Source organism: Carlito syrichta, unplaced genomic scaffold (assembly GCF_000164805.1).
Source record: "Carlito syrichta isolate Samal-C Ts95f unplaced genomic scaffold, Tarsius_syrichta-2.0.1 Scaffold91562, whole genome shotgun sequence".
Taxonomy (NCBI): Eukaryota; Metazoa; Chordata; class Mammalia; order Primates; family Tarsiidae; genus Carlito; species Carlito syrichta.
Genome location: NW_007035658.1, coordinates 623,535 through 646,339, shown reverse-complemented (window position 1 = coordinate 646,339; position 22,805 = coordinate 623,535). Strand labels below are relative to the sequence as shown.

General features: G+C 45.0%; 1 long non-coding RNA gene across 1 annotated transcript; it reads left to right on the top strand.

Annotated features, from left to right (window-relative positions):
• Window positions 1-4,702: 4,702 nt before the first annotated feature.
• On the top strand, window positions 4,703-18,861 carry LOC110595736. The gene is made up of 3 exons (XR_002482035.1): window positions 4,703-4,771; window positions 15,145-15,260; window positions 18,708-18,861. It is a non-coding gene; the product is annotated as an uncharacterized LOC110595736 (long non-coding RNA).
• Window positions 18,862-22,805: the final 3,944 nt, after the last annotated feature.

Below are 22,805 nucleotides of genomic sequence, written 5' to 3'. Positions count from 1 at the left end.
GAACTCCTGGCCTCCTGCAGTTCTCTTACCTTGACCTCCCAAAGTGCTGGGATTATAAACTTGAGCCGCTGTGTCTGGCCCCCATTGATTTTTTTATTCAATAATTTCTTTATTTTGGGATGGACTCATGGATATTTATTTTATACTTTGGGTTATAACATAAAGCTACTTTATCATCTTTTTGCTTAAATTGTTACAGCTTTGGTCATTGGTTCCCGTGTTTCTCTGACATATACACACAGTTTTGCTTTTTGAGTACTTCCTTACTTTCTGGCACTACAAGATGCTTTAGACTTATCTTGTATATTTCCTGTCCCAACCCTAGAATCAGCCATTTATCCAGGGAGACTTGGTTCTTTCTTATTGGAGAATGATATTAGCAACCAAAATCTAGGTACTCTATGTGCTTGCTGCTGCTGGAGTGTCATTGCCTCTAGGTTCTCACAGCACACAGAGTCAGGTTATTTTACATATATATATTATTTTTAATAATGTAAAATAATATTTGTGTGTCATGCTGCTGTCTCTGATTCTAATACCATTCTAGTACCATTTGTTCATTTGAGTTATGCAACAGTCTTTTTAAAAACTGTATTGGTTATCAAAAATCTAACACCAACAAAAAGTTAACTCAAGACCCAGCTTGTTTTACAGGCAAGTCTTACAAGCATGTAAGGAATAGTACCAAAGTTATCAAAAGAAAAAAGGAAAAATATAAATAGACACAATTGTAAATGTGCATTTGAAAGACATCAACAAAAGATCTAAAAAATGGGAGGAGATGCCATGTTCCTTAGATAGAGAGTCCATATCTAAAGATATCAATTCTCTCCAAAAATAATCTACACATTTAGTACAATTCCAAATGGAATTCCTGAAGGGTTTGCAATGAAACTTGACAAGCTGAATCTAAAACTTGTATGGAAGGTCCAATAATAATAATAATAACCAAGACAATTCTTAAAAAGAGCAGGAAGAAGTTTTGCCCTATTATAAATTAATTAAAGCAGCTGAGTCTTCATGCAGGAATAGACAAATAGACAAATAGAATATGGAGCCCAGAAACAGATACACACACACTTGGAAATTTGTTATAAGATACAAGTGGCAGTATAGAACACAGCAGAAAAGATGACTATTAAATGGTGCTTGGGAAAACATAAAATCAATCCAGATCCTATATTTTAAAAGCAAAAGATTAAAACTCTTAGAATGAAATATATGATATTTACAGGCTGGGTTTAGTGGCTCAGCCTGTAATCCCAGTACTTTGGGAGGCTGATGTGAGTGGATTGCCTGAGTCCGTGGGTTCGAGACCAACCCCAGCAACTTGGTGAGACCTCGGCTCCACAATTAAAAAAAAAAAATTAGCCAGGCGTGGTAGCACATACCTATAGTTCCGGCTACGCAGAAGGCTGAGGTGGAAGGATCGCCAGAGCCCAGTTGGTTGACACTGGGGTAGTCGTGAGTGTGCCATTCCACTCCAGCCTGAGGACAGAGTGAGACCCTGACTGAAAAGAATAATAATAAAATAAGTAAATAGAAAAATGGGCAGAGTACATAATCAGGCATATCAGAATAGATAAGAAACACACAAAAAATATGCTCCATCTCACTAGTATTCAGGGAAGGGGAAATTAAACCTATAGTGATATCCTCTCAAACACATCAGACTTGCAAAAATTCAAAAGTCTTACAAGATTTCTGATTTTAAAATGGTGGAGTGAATTCAGCATTTTCCCTTCTCTTGGACTTTATCCAAATGCAACAGGAGAAAATAACAGAAGCACAAACTCTACCTTTGATGAAACGAAAAAAAATTTTTTTGAATCCCAATCCACAAATAAGCTGAACTGCCAAAGCAATGAAGAGTAAACAGAGTTATGAATGGAAGAGGATCAAGGATGCTGTGACTTCTGAGCTCAGAGAAAACTTCAGGGTGTACACACCAAAGGGAGGAACACACCCTGAATTGCAAAGCCAAAATAATGAATGGGGTGTGTAGGCTTGTGGCAGGGACCTCCCTGGAATTGGTTTAGTTATAGGAGGCAGGTTACAGTTAAAGCAGGCAGGGCTGATCAATGAATCCCAGACAGGAGCCCCTTTAATGAGAAGCTGAACATTCCAACAGCTGCCTATCTCCTTTGACTGAGTAACGATCAAGCTAAAGGAACTCATGTACATTGCCCTGAAGGGATAATTCCTGCTGGGGCACAAGTAGCCCATATCTCTTCCTGAGACTCACTTTCTGTAAATAGCTGGTGTCTATATTAGTCAGGTTCTTCAGATAAACAAAACCATTAGAATGTGTATATAGAGAGGAGATGTATTATAAGGAATAGTTCATATCATTATGGAGGCCGACAAGTCCAAAATCTGCAGTGTGGGCCAGCAGACTGGAGACACAGGAGAGCTAATGGTGCAGATGAGGTCTGAAGGCAGTCTGTTGCAGAATTCCCTCTTGCTTGGGGAGGTTGGTCTTTTTGTTCTATTCAGGCCTTCAACGGATTGGATGAGGCCCCTACCTTCTAGAGGGCAATCTGTTTTACTCACAGTTCACCAGTTTAAATCTTAACTTCATCTGAAAACACCCTCCGAGTTGACACATAAAATTACCCATCACAGTGTCTTAGGATTGGGTTCTTCGAAGCAGAGCCTGAGGCAGGATCTGGCAGGACCGGGTGCACTTATTTTATAGAGGGAATCCTCTCCCAGGAGACAGGAGTGAGGAAAGCTGGGTAGGAAAAGTAGCTAAATAAACACGTGATCTCAGCTACAGTCTAGCTTCAGCCTCATCACATGGGGGCCTCTGAAGCACAAATTGCACCAGAGTTGGTCCTACTTTGGCCTTCTGAGTCCCTCTGTCTGTCCGGTATTGACTGCTGACTGCCTCAGAGTTGGGGGTATGAGTGAGGACATAACTTCTCAGGTGTGATGGTGAATTCCACGTGCTGATTTGGTGAGGCTATGGTGCTCAACTGTTTGGTCAAACACTCGTCTGGATATTGCTATCAAGGTATTTTGGGGTGTAACTAATTTACAATTCCCCAATAATGTGGGTGGGCCTCATTCAAGCAGTTGAAGGCCTTAAGAGCAAAAACAGAGGTTTCCTGAAGAAGGAATTGTGCCTGAAGACTATAGCATGAACCCTTGCCTGAGTTTCCAGGCTTCCAGTTTGCCCTACACATTTCAGACTGGTCAGAGCCTACAATTACATGAGCTAATTAGTTTCTTTCTTCTTCTTCTTCTTCTTCTTCTTCTTCTTCTTCTTCTTCTTCTTCTTCTTCTTCTTCTTCTTCTTCTTCTTCTTCTTCTTCTTCTTCTTCTTCTTCTTCTTCTTCTTCTTCTTCTTCTTCTTCTTCTTCTTCTCCTTCTTCTTCTTCTCCTCCTCCTCCGCTATGAGCTAATTAGTTTCTTTCTTTTCTTCTTCTTCTTCTTCTCTCTCTCTTTCTGTCTGTCTCTCTCCCTCCCTCCCTCTCTCTCTCTCCCCCCTCCCTGTTTCTCTCTCTGTATCCTATTGATTTTGTTTCTCTGAAGAAGCCTAACTGATACACCAGGTATGGGGGCTCTCATTCAGCCAAGGGCAAACGAAGGAGTTAGCTGTGCGTCATTAGCAATCGGCCCTCTCTACCGAAGGATGAGCTTGGTAAAGGAAATCTGTGTGGGGTATCAACAGCATGCACTATGGTTCACCTCTTGAACCACTCAGATCCACTGATCTCCCCATTAAATAGACTCAGTCCAGGCACACCATTTCCAGGATGCTGGCTGGTCACAATTTGTGAGAACGCTTAACAAGAGAAGAGTTAGTGGAATAAACTACAGCCGGCACTGCTACAATTGGCCCCAGATCTGTTGCTGATATTCATCATCTAAGTTCTCCTCACCCTCTGCTACCACATCTGATGATCTGTGTGGCTCTCAGGGTGGGGTGTTCCAGAGCCTCAGCTCAGAGAGGTCTAAAGCTCTGGTTACCAGGGCTAAACAGAAAATCACAGTACAGCAGTCTTGGTCCACTCCCAGAGGAAGTTTAATATACAGGGAAGTGTAATATGCTGAATTATGAACTATGATAAAAGAGTAACTATAAGATATAAAGACTTCATATGGTCTCTAGGGCTAAGGAAGAATAACCAAGGGAGCACAATCTTGGAAAGGGCTCCGACCCCATTGGGGAAGGTGGGTTCAGCCCACTGGATAGCGGAGCAGTTTGCTGGTTTGGCCAGGTCACAGCTGGCCTGGACTTCCTGGACAAGCAACAGGCCATGCTCCGGAGTTTAGCTGGGAGCGGCAATCAGCAACTGGCTCGTGAGGTCTGAGCACCAGCGACCCTGGAGAGCAGTGGGGGTTAGAGTCAGCTCTGATTGCCCTTGAGTGACCTGTGGAAAGGTTAATGCCACTCTCAGGTTGCAAAGTCATAGAGGGATCTCGTCTGGGCCCGTGGCTGGGGCAGGCTCCACCAGATGCTTTCCCCCCATGCCCAACCCCAACCCCCAGAAATGTCAGAAGAGTCCCTCCCTCCTGTAGCTCCCTCCACTGCCCTTACTGAGGAACTTGACATCATGCTATTGTAAAGGAAAGAGACTCAAAGGAATTCTGTTGTTCCTCACAGGCCACAAATACAGAAGGAGCAGTTGGAGCTGAGGGGCAGTGAGTTGATCGTGGACAGAGCAACTGTGACTTTCCGGGTTCCACAGCTCTCTCCTCGACACTGTCAACGTCTTAGTCTCAAGCCAACTTTCTGAGCTGTCTTTCAACTTTCCTCTGTCTGGTGAGTCACATATTTCCATATTTCCATCCCCCTAAAGAGACTTGCCTCCGAACTCCCACCATCACTATCCTTGAGCTCTCTTCCTCACTTTCCCTCTCCAGGATGTCCCTGGTAAGGGCGTTCTTGCCTCCATTAGCGTTAGCTCCTCCACTCCTTCACTGTCCATCTTCGCCACACGCATGCCCATCTGCAGTCAAGAATGTACATGAGTTGTGACTTGCCATTCTCGTTGAATCCAGACTCTTCTACCAGACTTGCAAGGCTCCAATATCTGTCCCTCACAGCCAGGCAACCTCCTCTCCTCACGTCCCCTTGAGGCCGACCCCCTTCCCCACCTTCACTGCTGCTCTGTCCTCACCCTGATGGCCTTTTCTCCTCTCTGACTCCTATTTGTGACCAAATGAGATTTCTTCTTTCACGAAGTGTCCTTCTTATGCAGGACATGCTACCCCTTCCTTCTCTGTCTCCCCCTCAGCCACTCATTCTGTTCTGAGCACTGTTTTCCCACAAAAACTGTTGAACTTCTTGACTATTCCAAAGGCTAAGCCCTGCCACCCCATCCCTGGATCTTGGCCATGGGGGTAGCCCTGAGGACTGACACCCTTTCGAAGGGGAAGGGCTGCTCAGGTGCACTGCAGATTAGGCAGAATAGGTCGAGTGACAGGCCAGTCCTGTACTGGTGACTAACAACCTGTTGGACCTCCCTGCTCCAGGCCCGAGCTTGAGCTCTGCTGACTGGCTCTAGGCTCGGCCCTGGAAGTGTCCGCAGGCTGCAGGAAGTACATTGTGCAATCCATACCTGATGGTTTCAGAGTCACTGGCCTCACCCAGATTAGGGTGTGGCTGATGGGGCCCTCAGCAGTCAGTCAGGTCAGGATGAGACACACACACGCACCCCAAGTAGTGTCCCTGAAAGTTCCCCAAATGCAAAGTCTTTTTTGTTGTTGTTTGTTGTTGTATAACTTGGGCCCCTTCTAACTTTCTGCACATCCACACCCAAAACACAGGACACGCTAAAATGTAAGTGCTCAAAGACATAGAGTGATATGGTGGTTAATTGAATGGATGTAAGAACTTTTTTTTTTTTTGAGTTGGAGTCTCACTCCGTCACCCAGACTGGAGTGCAGTGGTCGCTCCCGGCCACCGCAGCCTCGACCTGCTGGGTTCCAGTGATCCTTACGCCTCAGCCTTCCAGTAGCTGGAACTACAGGCGTGTGCCACTATGCCCGGCTAAGTTTTTGATTTATTGTAGAGATGAGGTCTTGCCAAGTTGCCCAGGCGGGTCTCGAACCTGCGGGTTCAGGCAATCCACTCACCTCAGCCTCCCAAAGTGCAGGATTACAGGCTGAGCCACTGAGCCCAGCTAGTGTAAGAATTTTTAAAAGCCCTGGTTCAAGACATGACTTTATTACTTTTGACTTTAGTGTTCCTGGCTAAATAACAATTATCTGAGCCTCGGTCTCTATATTTATAAAATATTTATGAAATGTGAATAATAGCATTACCTCCTTCCGAGATTTGTGAGGATAAAGAAAAATATATATGTAAAATGTTTGGCACAAAATATTTGATAGAGGATATATAAGAATATTATTAAAAACAGAGTTTGTGATAAAATAGGGGACACAGACAGAAAGCCCAAAACAAATGCAGAAGAGATAGAAAGAAATGGGAAGCATTGAAGACGCTGTGGCAACCATGGCAATGTTTAGACCTCCTTCAAGAGAACCTACCATGGGGGCATAGATGACTGGCTACCCCAGCGGCCACCCTCTGGGACCACCACTGCGTTCATGCCAAGGCCACGCTTTCTCAGAACTATTCCCAACCAATGACAGAACACGGTGGGCTACCAGTGCCCGCCCATTCCTGCGGGATATGGGACTCCTTGAAGGGGCACCTTTGGCTCCAGGACTCCCCATCAGCCAGGCTGGAATTTTCTTAGAACTGCAGAGTTGGAAGCCCTTCCTTCCTGAAGCCCCTTCCTTCTCTCTCCTTTCACATGTGTCCAGGTGACACTACAATCTCAAGGCTGGCCCATCGATCCCACTCTCTTCCCTTTCTCTTTCACAGGCACTTCTCTCAATAAATCTCTTGCACAAGTAGTCCCATCTGGCCTCTTTAGAGCGTCTGTACTAACACAGGCCCCATCCCTATCGCTAGGCTTCCTTAGAGGGAGAGTCCTGAGAGGATCTGTCTCAAATCCCCGTTGTATGCCCCCTGGGCAAGGGCAGCCAAAATTGCCTGTTGACATAAACTTCTTTGATTATGGACCTTAAATGGGAACCAGGAAGCGAGTGTCAGGACATGCTATGATGCCTCATGTCCTATATTCCACTCTGTGCCCAAAGTCACTTCTCGAGCCAAGCAAACCCCGTCTCTTCCTGCCTCCACTCCCTAGTCTGACACCTCTGGCCTGCACTTCAAGTTTATTCTGCTCAAGCATAAAATTAATGTGAATTTTTTTGTTTGCTGGGATCAGTATTCTGCACAGGCCTGAGGAACTCATAGATAGAAGGGAGAGCGTTAGGTAGGATGTGGCTGCCGGGGCTGTGAGACCAGCTGCAGAAGAGGCCCAGGCCTGGAAGAGCCAGGAAGCTCCAGCCCAGGGAGGGGTTGTGGCTGTGCCCATCTGCAGATTGGGTTAAACTCTCAGCCCTTGAAGGGACCAAATGTGGGTCTCAGGATATCGGGGGCTCTGGGCCAGATATAGATCTCTGGAGGCCTCCCTCTGTCCCTAATTCCAGGGCCCAGTGTATGGCGGAGTTTCCTCAGGTCTACAGAGCGGCACTGTGGTCACAGCAGTGCAAGAAGTGGTCAAAGTATTTCACCTTGGACATCATGTAGTACAAAGAATAGGGTGAGGAATAGGCAAAGAGGTTTGATTGGCTTCCCTGGACACCTGATTCGGTGGGGGAGAGTAAGGAGTTAGGAATAGGTCACAGAAGACCACATTTATCTGGTAAGATGAAGTCTCAAGGTTGTGTCTAAGCTGATCTTCATGTTTGGAAATGGAGACACCTGGGGACTGGTCCCCACCTGAGAATCCAAAGAGGCCGTTGCTGTTTGTCTCCTTTTCCCAGGAATAATAAGAACGATCATCAATTCTGTGGTCCATCATAGTCAACCACAGTCACCAACCCTAAGCCCTCTTGCCCATCCCTTGCTTCAATATATTCACCTGGCAACACCCAGTCCTGTGAAATTCAACTCAGACCACTTGGCACTGGCATCCAGCTGAATGTGGTGGAGACTGGTGACTGTAAATCTATGGCCACAATACTCAAGTGGGTCCTTGTGCTGTACAGCAGGCCTGATCCAGGTGCCTGACCCATCCCCACTCCCGCTTTCTTAAATGACTCAGTCATACTTTCTCTCTTATCCATGAGCCCCTATAGGAACAAACTCTCAGCTGATGACTTCGGTTCCTATTTCACTGAGAAATAGAAGCAATTAGAAAAGAACTTTGCCCAACTCCCACCCCCCAATCATCTGTATCCAGCTGTGTCTGTGACCTTCTCTCCCAGAGCTGTGGGGAAATCGCCCATCCCTGTCTGAGACCAAACCATTCACCTCTCCACTAGGTCCTCACCTCTCTCCCCTACTGAAGAACATTGGTCCAGGAATGTTGCATTCTCTACCCAACATCATTAGCTTTTCTTCTTCTATTGGATCATACCCATCGATAAATAACATGCAGTCATTCTCAAAACAAAAAACTTCTTCTTGCTCCACACATATCCCATCCTGTAAGCTAGTTCCCCATTTTTGTTTTTCTTTAGCTAAGGCTCCTCAAAAGATGTCTCTATATTGTCACTAATTTCTCTCCTCCCACTCTGTCTTGAACCAATCTGGCTTCTCTCCTTCCACTTTACTAAGCTGCTCTTGTCAAGGTCCCCAGTGAGCCCACATTGCTAAATTTAGGGATTAAGTCTCAGTCTTCACCTTATCAACACTTCGGCCGCACACGATTTGGCTGAAGATGCTCTCCTCTTGAAACACTTTCTTCCCCTGGCTTCGTGGACCCTATTCCCACCTGGTATTTCTTCTCCCTCTCCAGCTGCTCCATCTCAGTCACCGTTGATGCTTCTTCCTCATCTTCTTGACCCCTCAAGGTTTGAGTGTCCCATGACTCACTTCTTAGACTTCTTTTTTTTCTCTGTCTATACTCACTACCCTAATGATCTCTTCCAGTCTCATGGCTTTAAATACCATTTATACACTGGCTATCTCTAACCCAGATTTTCTCAACTCCAGATTCATAGAGTTGTGTAATGTTGTACACTTCCTTATCCTGGGGACCCAATTTCTCTTTCAATCAGGGGACTCCACATCTAGAAACTGGAATGTATACATAAAATAACATATTCCTATATATGTTAATTATATATAATATGTTAAATATTCATATGTAATTAGTAACATGTATTCATTATATATAACATCTAGGATAATTATACCTTCTTTTTCTTTCTTGAATTTTAAGAGTTCTTTAGATAATAGAAAGTCTAAACATTTTTCTGTGAAACAGATTGCAAAATCACTGTTTGTTATTTGTTTTTCAACTTTGTTGATGTTGTTTTTATCAAATTACACTTGTTCATTGCTAGGATATAGGAAAGTGATTGATTTCTGCATACTAACCTTGTATTCTGCAACCTCGCCATACTCACTTGTTCACTTGGAGGTTTTCTAGTACATAGTATGGAGTATGTGAATCCAATTTTATCTTTTACCAGATAACTATCTGATTGTCACAATAGCCTTACTTAAAAGTCCATCTTTTCTCCAGTGACCTGAGATATCACCTCTATTTTGTACTAAATTTTCTTATATATTTCCATCTGTTTTTATACTTTGTATTCTGTTACATTGGTTTATCTATGTGTCACTAGCATATAATTTTAATTATAAAGATTTTTTTCATGTTTTAACATTTGTTAAGGCTAATCCCCAGCTCCCCACTCACACATTATTGCTTTTTTTCACATTTCCCCAGCATTCCTACATATTTATTTCCCATATACAATTTATAATTAATTTGACTATCTTAAAAATAACAATAATAGCTAATTTTAAATTTAATTTAATTTATTATTATTATTATTTTGAGTTGGAGTCTCACTCCGTCGCCCAGGCTGGAATGCAGTGGCACGCTCATGGCCACCCCAGTGTGGACCTGCTGGGCTCTGGCAAGCCTTCTGCCTCAGCCTTCCAAGTAGCCGGAACTACAGGTGTGTGCTACCAAGCCCAGCTAATTTTTGATTTATTGTAGAGACAAGGTCTCACCAAATTGCCTGGGCTGGTCTCGAACCCATGGGCTCAGGCAGTCCACTCGACTCGGCCTCCGAAAGTGCTAGGATTACAGGCTGAGCCACCGAGCCCAGCCTACGAGCTATTATTGTTTGAATTACATTGGGAAAAATTGGACATATCTATGACAGGAAGTCAGTTTATGGAAAAGAAAAGCTGTCTGTTAGTTTATTCAAGCCTACTTTTTATGCCTCTCAAAAGTTCTTTATAGTTTCTTATACAGGTTTTTCATAGTTTTTGTTAAATTTATTTTTAAATGTATACTATAATAGTATCTGCAAACAGAGATGGTTTTACTTTTTTTCCCCAATACTTATGTCTCTTATTTTCTCTTAACTGATTGAATTGGCTAATTCTACCAATAGAACATCAGATAAAATTTATGGGATGCTGCCAAAGCTATACTTGAGGGAAATTTATAACTTTACATGCAAATAATAGAAAAGAACTGATAAGTAATGATGTTGAGCATCTTTTCATATACCTGTTGGCCATTTGTATGTCTTCTTTGGGGAAATCTTAGTTCAAGTCTTTTGCCCATGTTTAAGTCAGGTTATTTGGGGCTTTCTTATTATTGAATTGTAGGATTTCCTTATGTATTTTGGAAATTAACCTTTTATCAGATATGGTTTGCAAATAGTTTATCCCATTCCATAGGTTGTCTTTTCATTCTGTTGATTTCTTCCTTTGCTGTGTAGAAGATTTTGTTTGATGTAGTCCTATTTGTTTATTTTTGTTTTTGTTCCCCATGCTTTTAGAGTCATATCCAATAAATAATTGCCAACACCAATGCCAAGTTTTCCCCTACATTTTCTTTTAGGAGTTTTATAATTTCACATCTTACATTTAAGTCTTAACATTTTGAGTTAATTTTTGTGTATGGTGTAAAGTAGGGTTCTAATTTTATTTTATTCTTTTCTATTTTCTTTCTTTTTTTTGCATGTGGATATCAGTTTTCCCAGCACCATTTGTTGAAGATACTATCTTTCTCCATCGTGTATTATTGTCACCCTTGTTGATAATAAATGGATTATATATGTATATGTTTCCTTCTGAGATCTCTATTGGTTCACATGCTTGTCTTTATGCCAGTACCATACTGTCTTAATTACTGTAACTTTATAATATATTTTGAAATCAGGGAGTGTGATGCCTTGAGTTTCTTTTTCTTGTTTGTTCCTTCTTTGACTTATTTTGTGCCTCTATATAAATTTTATAATTATTTTTTTCTATTTCTGTAAAAAAAAAAAAAGTCACTGGGACTTGGATGGGGATAACATTGAATCTGTAGATTGTGTTGGGTAGTATGAACATTTTAACAATATTGAGTCTTCCAATCCATGAACAAAGGATGCCTTTACATTTATTTGTTTGTTCCTTAATGTCTTTCATGAATGTTTTATAGCTTTCAGTGTCCAACAAATGGCCAACACGTATGTGAAAAGATTTCAAACATTGTAAATCATCAGGGAAATGCAAATCAAAACTACAATGAGATATCACCTCACATCTGTTAGGATAGCTTCTAAAAAAAAAAGGAACACAAAAGATAAGTTTTGCAAAAACAAGGAGAAACTGGAACCCTTGCACACTGTTGGCAGGAATGTAAAATGGCATAAAGCTATGAAAAACAGTATGAAGGATTCCAATAATTAAAAATAGAATTATGACCAGACTTGGTGGCTGTAATCCCAGCACCTTGGAAGGCCAAGGCGAGTGGATTGCCTGAGCCTGCAGGTTCAAAGCCAGGTGAGACCTCATCTCTACCATAAATCAAAAATTAGCTGGGAGTGGTAGCGTGTGCCTGTAGTTCTGGCTACTTGGAAGGCTGAGGTGGAAGGATTGCAGGAGCCCAGCAGTTCGATGCTGGGGTGGCCATGAGTGTGCACTGCACTCCAGCCTAGGCGATGGAGTGAGACTCCAACTAAAAAAAAAAATAGAACGACCATATGATCTAGTAATACCATTTCTGGGTATATATCTATGAGACTTGAAGGTGGAATCTTGACTTGAAGATATCTGCATGCCCACATTCATTTCAGCATTATTTATAGTAGTCAAGATATGGAAACAACCCAAGTGTTCATTGATAGATGAATGGATAAAGAAAATGTAGTAATACATATAATGGAATATTACTCAACCTTTGTCAAAAAGGAAATCATTCGCTGGGTGTGGTGGCTCATGCCCGTAATCCCATCACTTGGGAAGAGGAGGTGAGAGGATTGCCTGAGCCCACGGGTTCAACACCAGCCTGGACAACTTGGCAAGACCTTATTTCTACAATTTAAAAAAAAATTAGCCGGGTGTGGTGGCACACACATGTGGTTCCAGCTACTTGGAAGGCCGAGGTGGAAGGATCTCCTGAGCCCAGCAGGTTGAGGCTGCAGTGATCATGAGTGTGCCACTGCACTCCAGCCTGAGCGACAGACTGAGACTCCAACTCAAAAAATAAAAGAATAAATAAAATAAAATAAGGAAATCCTGCCATTTGTGACAACATGAATGAACCTGGAGGACATTATGATAAGTAAAACAAGCCAGTCACAGAAAGACAAATACTGCATGCTTCCACCTATATATGAGGTATTTACAATAGTCAGACTCATGGAAGCTGATAATACAATAGTAGTTGTCAGGGTCTGAGCGTGGGAGAAATGGGAATTATTGTCTCAGTTTTGCTAGATAAATAAGTTCTGGAGATCTGCTGTACAAGATAGTATCATAGTTCACAATACGGTATTGTGCACTTCAGAATTTTTTTAGAGGGTAATGTGTTAAGTGTTCTTACCACAAAAACAAAACAAAACAGAAACAAAAACAAAAGGACATTAGAAACCTTTGGTAGGTGTTGCCTATGTCTATGACCTTGACTGTGGTGATGGTATTACAGGTGTTTGTCCATATCCCAGCTCACCAAATTTTATACATTACATATGTGAAGTTCTTTATCAATTATACATCAATAAAGCTGCTTTTCTAAAAAAAAAGTTTAAATGGTCTGAGCTTCTGCATTAAGAAGCTAGACATGCTGTAAGAACTCAAGTATATAAAAATAAAAATTTTAAAATTAGAAAAAAAAAGAAGCTAAAGAAAGAGCAAGTTAAACTCAAAGTAAACAGAAGAAGAAAATAATAAAGGACAAAACTAATTTAAACAGAAAATGAGCAGGGTGTGGTGGCTCATTTTTAGAGGGTAATGAGTTAAATGTTCTTATAAGAAAAACAAAACAAAACAGAAACAAAAACAAAAGGACACACCTGTAATCCCAGCACTTTGAGAAGCAGAGGTGAGAAGATTGCCTGAACCCAGGGTTCGAGACCAATCTGGACAACACGGCGAGACCTTGTCTCCACAATAAATCAAAAAATTAGGCTGGGCGCAGTGGCTCAAGTCTGTAATCCCAGCACTTTGGGAGGCCGAGGCAAAAAGATTACCCGAGCCCAGGGGTTCAAGACCAGCCTGGGCACCTTGGTGAGACTTCGTCTCTACAATATATCAAAAATTAGCCAGGTGTGGTAGTGTACGCCTGTAGTTCCAACTACTTGGAAGGCTGAGACGAAGGACTGCCTGAGCCCAATGGGTCAACACTGGGGTGGCCGTGAGCGTGTCACTGCACTCCAACCTGGGTGACAGAGTAAGACTCTGACTTTAAAAAAAAAGAAAAAAAAAGAGCTTAAAAAAGAAATTAGCCAGGCGTGGTGGCATGCACCTATAGTTCCAGCTTGAGGCAGAAGGACCACGTGAGCGCAGCAGGTCGAGGCTGTGATAGCCATGAGCATGCCATAGCACTCCAGTCTGGGTGACAGAGTGAGACTCCAACTCAAAAAATTAAAATTAAAAAAAAGGAAAATAGGCAGATAATATATAAAGTCAACAAAAGCAAAAATTAGTGCTTTTTGAATATTAATAAAATTGAGAAACCTCTTTGCTAGGCTCTCAAGCAGAAAAGACAAATCAACAATACCAAGAATTAGTGGGGATATCACTCTGCATCCTAGGGTGAGAGACTTTACCTAGATGGGCTCTGAAGTCCCTTCCAGCTCTAGTTCAGCCTCCCCAGCTCCCTGCATCTCTATTCCCACTCATGCCAAGCCCAGCAGGAAGGAATCTCCCAGTGGCTTCCCCACTAGCCCTGAGAGGACCACTCACTGGACTGAGATAAAGGGAGCCAGGACAGGATCCTCCAGTGTGACTATGACTTAGGGTCCTCTGCAGGAAGAGCACCCTCAGCAAATTGATGACCCTTCCTAGGACCAGTTAGTAATGAGAAGGTTTGGTGTGGGGGATGTCAGAGAAGATCGTGGAACTGCTGGCAGAGCTGAGAGCCCTGCATCATAGGGAAATGGCTTCCTCCCTGCATCAGACCACTCTGGGTCTAGCAAGCAGATTCCAGAACAGTCCTAGATGCCCAGTCTGCTCCTTAGCGACTCTCCTGCCCACCCACCTGCAGCCTTGGGCTCCTCCAGTCCATAGTAGGGTACTTCTAATTGCTATTGGACAAAGTCCTCTGGGGCAGCTGGAAACATCAGGACTTTGGGATGACATAGGCCATGGTGGCAAGTCCCTGGTCATTTTAGCTCTCAGTGAAAGGGGGTCTCTGGCCCTGGGGCTCCAAACTGACCATCATTCCCAATTCTGTTCAGACAACTGGTTCCCACAGCCAGCCTTTTCTGAGAGCTCCAATCAGGAACTGCTTGTCTGGACCCAGCTCAGGCCTAGATTCCCAAGGTCAAGACTCTAGAAGCCAGATTCAGTCTGGGAATGAGACAAGGAGCTCAGGATGGTGATCCTGGTCACATGCAAGTCCCCTCTGTAGCCAGGATATGGGACGCCAGAGGAGTCTTGGGGAGGCAGCAGTTCTTGCCTCCAGCAGTTCTTGCTTAGAGGAAGGCACAGTTCAGGAGAGGGGTAACAAAGGAGGCAGCTAGACTGGGTCAACAGGGGCTTCTCCTGAGGGAGAAACCCTGCAGGTGCAGCTGGGGAGCCCCTTAATGTGGTGAGGGCCGGGAAGGGGGTTTGTGCAAAGGATGTGACCTCACAGCTGTTGTTCATAGCAGATAATCCAAGGATGTTATGGCTGAGGATGGCCAGGTGGTACCGTGGGCCTGTACTTCCCAACTCTTTCCATGTTGCAGCACTTCCATAAAGTGAGGACACTGATGTGACACACCAGGTAAGCAGACACGTCTGCAGGTAGTTGGAAGAGAATGGCCAAGAGGTTCCTGTCTTGGTCTGTTTGTGCTGCTTTAAAAGACTACCACAGACTGGGTGACTTACAAACATCAGACATTTATTTCTTGCAGTTCTGAAGGCTGGGAAGCCTAAGATCAAGGTGCCAACAGATTGCGTGGTGAGGGCCGCTGTCTGCTTCCAAGATGGCACCCTGCTGCTTTATCCTCTGAAGGGGAAGAAAACTCATCCCCTTCAAGCCCTTTTGTAAGGTCACTAATCCCACTCCTAATCACCTCGCAAAGACTCCACCTCTTGATACTGTTGTGTTGGGAATTAAGTTTCAAATGAGTTTTGGAGGGGCACCATCATCCAAAACATAGCAGCTTCTAACAGCCCAGGCCCTTCCAGCCACCTTGAGGGCTGAGGAGCTCAGCATCTCCCATTCAGGAATAAGATAGTACAGCAGCCAGTGGGCTCTAGGATACTGGGCCCTCAGCCCTGGCTCCAGCTCCACTCCAAGCCCAGCTCTTGACAAAGATACCTTCTCCCTGGGTGGTGGCGGCAACAATCACACTGAGATGACACCATGAATCTTTCAACCTCAGCAAGGCAGGGATCTGTGCAGACATGTGGGGCTCCACCCTCCAGATGGCTCCCATGCTGAGTGCTTTCCCTCACCTCTTTGAGGCCAGTCAGCACCGCCAAGCGCCCCTGGCGCAGCTCACAAAAGAACAAGAAAGCACAAGCATGTATACATGGGGGCATAGAGAAGTGGAACTCCTCCTCCCAGATCAGGAGTGAGGGAGAAAGATGAGGCAGACGCATGGGGCAAAGACAGGGAGCAAGTTGGGAAGCAGCTCAGAAGGTCAGGTCCTCTCGCCAGTCTAGGTGAGGGTTGAGGCCAGAGGACTCTGGTCAGCATCACCACCACCAACCCCCACATCTCCCACCCCAATGTGGCAGCAACAAGCCCAGGTCTGAGACAGGCTGCTTCAAATGTGCCCAGCAGGGAGTGGTGCGTGATGAGGACTGAGCCATTTAAGACCAGCCGGGGGGCCACTAGTCAGCAGTGTAGAGCAATGAGCACCCTGTGTCAAATAACAGCCACTGTGTACTGAGGACTCCCAGTGGGCCAGCCACTGTGCCCGGCATGTTCCACATCTTATTTCGTTCCTCCCTCATGACAGCTGGCCCGTGAGAGCCTTCATGAGGCCCGGCAGCTCTCAGAGTAAGAGGCTCTTTATCCTTGCACGTGTCAGATCCAATTAGTCCACCCTCAGATTCAGCTGGTGCAGTAGAATAGCGGCCGTCAGTTCAGATTGGTGGTGCCTTTGGGGACTGACAATTACATGAGTAATCCAAAATTCAGATATTAGTAGAGTTAATTTTATAAAACATAAACCTAAAGGTTATTCATTATTTTAAAAGTATCATAGTTCATTTAACCGAAATCATTTCTTTTTCTTTTTCTTTTTTAATTTGAGTCAGGGTCTCATTCTGCCACCAAGGCTGGAGTGCAGTGGCATGATCATGGCTCACTGCAGCCTTGATCACCTGGAGTCAAGTAATCTCTCACCACACCTCCCAAGAAGCTGGGACTATAGGTACACACCACCACGTCCGGCTAATTTTTTCTAATTTTTTTGTAGAGATGAGGTCTCTCTATGTTGCCCAAGCTGGTCTCAAACAGTAGGCTCAAGCAATCCTCTCACCTCAACCTCGCAAAGTGCTGGGATTACAGGTGTGAGCCACCGTGCCCGGCCCTAAATCATTTCTTTACAAGACAAATTCAGAAAACTGATGGTGTAATTGAAAATAATAATTTTTTTAATGTTAAGGATGATCTTAGTCTGCCCTGTCTTTCATCTTGAAACTATAACTTTGTAATACTTTTCTTACCTCCTGTCTTAGTCCATTTTGTGTTGCTATAAAGGAACACCTGTGGCTGGGTTATTTACAAAGGTAAGAGGGTTTTTTGGCTCATGTTCTGCAGACTGTACAAGGAGCACAGGGCCAGCACCAGCATTGGTGAGGGCTGCAGGTTGCTTCCACTCATGGCAGAAGGAAAAGAGGAGCCAGGGCATGCAGAGATCACATGGTAAGAGAGGAAAAAGAGTGGGGAGGAGGGTGTCAGGCTCTTTTTCAACAACAAGCTCTCCTGGAAACTAATAGAATGAATAGACCGAGAACCCTTTCGCTCCTCCCCCAGGGAGGGCAGTCATCTATTCAGGAGGGATCAGCCCCCATGTCCCAAACACCTCCCATTAGGCCCTCCCTCCAACATTGGGAATCAAATTTCAACATGAGATTTGGAGGGGACAAACATCCAAACTATAGCACTCCTCAACACCAAACCCATCATATCAATAATGGAAAAGATATAAACATGGGTTAATAAATTCATAACCCATGATTCAAAATAAGAAAGGGAACTCTTCATGAGTCAGAAACTCAGAGGCAGCCCTAAGCAAAGGAAGTAAAGAGGTAGCCTCAGCAGAACGCTGGGGCTGCCACTCTACCCAGCCACCCTCCACACCACTGTCTCCCAGAGGCTGCAGCATCCCTTCAAGGCTGTGACAGAACCACAACAGCACAACTTCAACCTCTCCCCCAAGTCCCACACTGCCACCTGCAGGCCAGTCACTATTACCATCGCATGGCCAATGACACATGGCCAGGAGCCTTCATGGTCCAGGGCATGCAGAGACCTCTCAGAGATAAGCTCACAACCAAGAATCACCAAGTATCTAAAGAAGGTGGAATCCGTGAAAGGCAACGAACAAAGAAACTTACCTTCAAGGAAATCATTCACTGACGAATCAGAAAAATGTGTTAAAATATATATATTAACATCAGCAAAGGACTAAAACCTACTCATGCAATGAAAACAGGTAGTTGCAGAAAAAAAATCATATTAGAAAACTTAAAATGGGCTGGGCTCGGTGGCTCAGCCTGTAATCCCACGCTTTGGGAGGCCAAGGTGAGTGGATTGCCTGAGCCCGCGGGTTCGAGACCCGCCTGGGCAACTTGGCGAGACATCATCTCTACACTAAATCAAAAAATTAACTGCGCATGGTAGCGCGTGCCTGTAGTTCCAGCTACTTGGAAGGCTGAGGCAGAAGGATCACTGGAGCCCAGCAGGTCGAGGCTGCAGTGGCTAGGAGCCGTCACTGCACTCCAGTCTGGGCGACAGAGTGAAACTCCAACTGAAAAAAACAAAAACAAAAACAAAAAACTGAGGAAAAGACAGATCTATAGTGAGAAAAAGCCATCAGTGGTCACCTGGGACCAGGAGTGGGGAAACTGCCTGGAATGGAACACAAGATAACTTTTGGGGTATTGGAAATGTTCCATATCTTGATTGCGGTGGTAGTTTCAAATGCATATAAATTTGCCAGAATTCATTGAACTATACACTTACTCTCCTGTATTTTTGGAATGTTTGCAGGCTACTGCATGGAAATGACATGTCCACGAAACTGTCAAGAGGAACCACTGGAATACTAGAAATAAAATGTATAACCCTCAGAGCAGCACAGGGGTAAAGTAGAAAAGAGAACACTGAGTCAGAAAGCAGGAAAGGGGAGAAGGAAATAAAATGTATGGTAAACAGAAAACAAATATGTCTCAAGTCCCAGGACCTACCTACTCAAGAGGATGATTTGTTTGATACCAAATGATGGGGACATGCTCATTTCTCCATTTCTCTCCCAATGGAGAGTGAAAGGAAGGAATGGCGTGCAGCACTTCCTGGCACTCAAGAGGAAACTGAAATCTACATGCCCTTTCAGGTCTTGAAGTACCTCCAAAAAGTCCCAGTCGTGTTCAGGGAGCCAAGGAGAGGGGTGAGAAGACAAGGAAGGCAGAGGCACAGGGAGGCCAGATGAAGGCAGGGAAAGTGAAAGGAGGCTTTGATGATACCAACCCAAACCAGGTGAACCACAGGCAAAGGGCCACCTGGTCCAGGGGGGCTGAGCGGGCATGTTGGGAGGAGGAATATGCCCTGGGGTGGACCAAGCAGAACCAGCCCAGACATCAGTGGTTTTAAAGCTCTCCAGGAAGCCAATGTGCAGCCCAAGTGTGACCCACCACTCTGAGGTTAAAGGATAAAGAGCCGGAGAAGACTTGTGAACACCAGTAAATCAGCTGAAGCCTCTCTCGGAGCAGTTACCCATCCTCTCCCCACCCGGGCTGTTCCTCTCGGGGTATCTTTCATCTCTTCTCTGCCAGGCTCGTATTTCCCTCCCTTTATCTTTTCCTGCCTCCCTCAACCTCGCCTCCTTTTACCACTTGTTTTCCAAAGCTCTCCACCTAGTGTTGCTAACTAGGTTTTTAAAAAATTGAATGCCAGGCACAGTGACTCATACTTGTAATCCCACAACGTTGGGAGGCTGAGGCAGGAGGATTGCTTGAACCCAGGAATTTGAGACCAGCCTGAGCAACATAGCAAGACCTCGTCTCTACAAAAAAATTTAAAAATTAGCAAGGTATGGTGATGCACACCTGTAGTCCTAGCTACTCAGGAGGCTGAGGTAGAAGAATTGCCTAAGCCCAGAAGGTCAAGGGTGCAGTGAACCAGGATTGTGCCAGTGCACTCCAGCTTAGGTGACAGAGTAAGACTCAAAAACAAAACAAAACAAAAAACTGGACTTTATTATAGATATATAGACAGTCTCCAGCTTGCAATGGTTCAACTTACAAATTTTTGCCTTTATGATGGGTTTATCAGAATGTAATCCCATTATAAGTTGAGGGACATCTGTATATATTTTTCTTTTCTTTTCTTTCTTTTTTTGAGTTGGAGTCTCACTCTGTCGCCCAGACTGGAGTGCAGTGGACGCTCCCAGTCACCGCAGCCTCGACCTGCTGGGCTCCGGCGATCCTTCCACCTCAGTCTTCCGAGTAGCCGGAATTACAGGTGTGCACTACCACGCCCAGCTAATTTTTTGATTTTATTGTAGAGATGCAGTCTCGCCTGCCCAGGCAGGTCTCGAACCCGTGGGCTCAGGCAATCCACTCACCTCAGCCTCCCAAAGGCGCGGGATTACAGGCTGAGCCACCGAGCCCGGCTTTTTATTTTTATTTTTTTTTGAGTTGGAGTCTCACTCTGTTGCCCAGGCTAGAGTGTAGTGGCACACTCACAGACACTGCAGCCTTGACTTACTGGGCTCAGGTGATTCTTCTGCCTCAGCCTTCCAGGTAGCTGGAACCACAGGCATGTGCCACCATGCCCTGCTAATTTTTTTTATTGTAGAGACAAGTTCTCGCCATGTTGCTCAGGCTGGTCTCGTACCCCTGAGCTCAGGCAATCCTCTCACCTTCGCCTCCCAAAGTGCTGGGATTACAGGCTTGAGCCACTGTGCCCAGCTTGTATATATTTTTCAAAACCAAGACCTAAATCTTACTAAAGTAAGTGGTTTTTAACTTGTTTGGGCCTCTGATTGTTTAATATTTCCTGTGCCTCAGTTTTCCTAATAGAAAAAAAAATCAGTCCCCACCCCTGACTTGCAATGGTGACCAGTCTCCCTGGCTCAAAACACAATCCCATACACACCCCTCTCTCCTTTGTGAAGCAGGTCCTGGACTCTCTGCCCTGTTTGCTGCACTGTGGGTTTCCACAGGAGAGAGGTGCTGGGGGAAATGGATGCATGCGGTGTTATGCGGGCTTCCCTCCTTTTCTCTACAAGAATGGTTCCAACTGAAGCAAGGAAAATTCCACTGAAATTCTCAGAAATTAACACTACCAACTGGGCAATGGGCTGCATGGCCTGGGCTCGAGAAGGTGGGGGTGGATCCATGCCCACCAGCCACTTCCTGTACCTGAGGGCCCCTCCCAGTGCCGCACCACCCAAGGGATGGAGAGGATACTTTCTTTTTCTTTTTTCTATGCAGGAGATTCTTATGAGTACATTAGGAGACATCTGAAGAAGACAGGCGTCCTGAGGTCTAAACCAGCCTCTGCGCTCAGATTCCCTAAGACTATAGTCCCAGGGCTGTCATACAGCACTACTCCAGGGAACAAATTCACATCATCCATTCATGTGAATGGCATCCCCTGAAATTGTGCAGTCTGCAACCTGTGTAGCCATACATGGCAGGTGTGGGGGCTACCCTTTTTCTTCCCTTGATGAGGGGCTCTGACCATTTGATGATTGATGATGCCCCTGCTCCAGTGTTTCTACCCAGCCTCAGGGGGAACCAAGCTTGCAGCTGTGTTCTGGTCAAATCCCTCCATCCATGTCACCTTCAATACCTTGAAACTTATTTCCAGCCATCTTACACAAGGGGTGGGAATGAAGTAGAAATGGAATAGAAATCGACTTAGATTCCTTCTTCCCTAGGAGCAGGAGCCAAACTGGCCAGGTCATTATTGGCACCTCTCCCCAGCTCCTCACTCTGCTCGACTCCCAGATTCAATCCGATGTTTCCTTACCCACTGGCTGAAGTCCTCCCTGCACCTGCTGACCAGTTTCTTGGCAAGAACACTAGACCAGCCTCCTATGCCCTTCCCTTCCCCTCCCATCTTTGTCTCACTGTCTTCCCAAACCGAATCTGAGCGGAAGTGGCATTTCCTGCACTTCTGTGTGAATGAAGGTACCCACCAGCTCTTCACAAGGCCAGAGGCTTGCTTCCTTCACAAATCTCACTGGTCTCGGGGGCAGACACTGGCCCCCACATTCCTGGGCTGGTGATCACACAACTGAAGTAGAGACCCCGTTGTATACAACTTTTTGTACGTATGTGCAGTTTTCTTGGGAGAGGGCCTGAGGCTAACTTCAGATTTTCAAAGGTCCAGATGAGTTAGGAACCATTAGAGCAGAGTGCTGCACACCTTTTCATGGTTGGTGGGTGATGATCCATCTCTTAGAAAGTGGATTCCCATTCATTTATTTCTCAGATATTTACTGAGCACCTATGTGTCAGCTGCTGCTTTAGGCACTGGAGATACAACATGAACAAAACAGACAAAAATCCCAGTCCTGGAGCTGACTCTCCAGGGGCCAGAGACAGCCTGATGCTCTCTGAGGTGTTGAAGACAAACTGCAGAGTCTAAGTTGTGAATACAGAGTCCCAAGTCCTGAGAACTCTGTGCAGTTCTATCTTTCCTACCAAATATAACGAAAATATCTGAAAAGAATGAAAAAAGAAAAAAAAATCTATGCAGTTCTAAACTGTAAACTTGATGAAGCCTCAATTAAGTTACTGACAGTGGTAGACACAGCAGTGGTAATGATGTTGGCCACCGTAGGAGCTCAGAGACCAGCCTGGAACTGCTCCCAAGTAAACCTCTCACTATTGAGCCAAGAGGTGGTGGCCTGTGATTGGCAGCCATGGTGAGGAGGCAGGGGAGGGGAACCAAGTCCCCCACCCCATGCCAGCCAAAAGTACTGGCTGCCCTGTCACCACTTGTGTCAGCTGGAGAGCTGTGGGTCCCAGGCCAGGCCAGGCAGGGCCAAGGGCTAAGCTCTGGCCACCCTCCTCCCCAGCTGGGAGCCAGAACTAGCATCTTCTTCCCAGAGTGAGGGCAGCAGAGGCTTCCTGACTG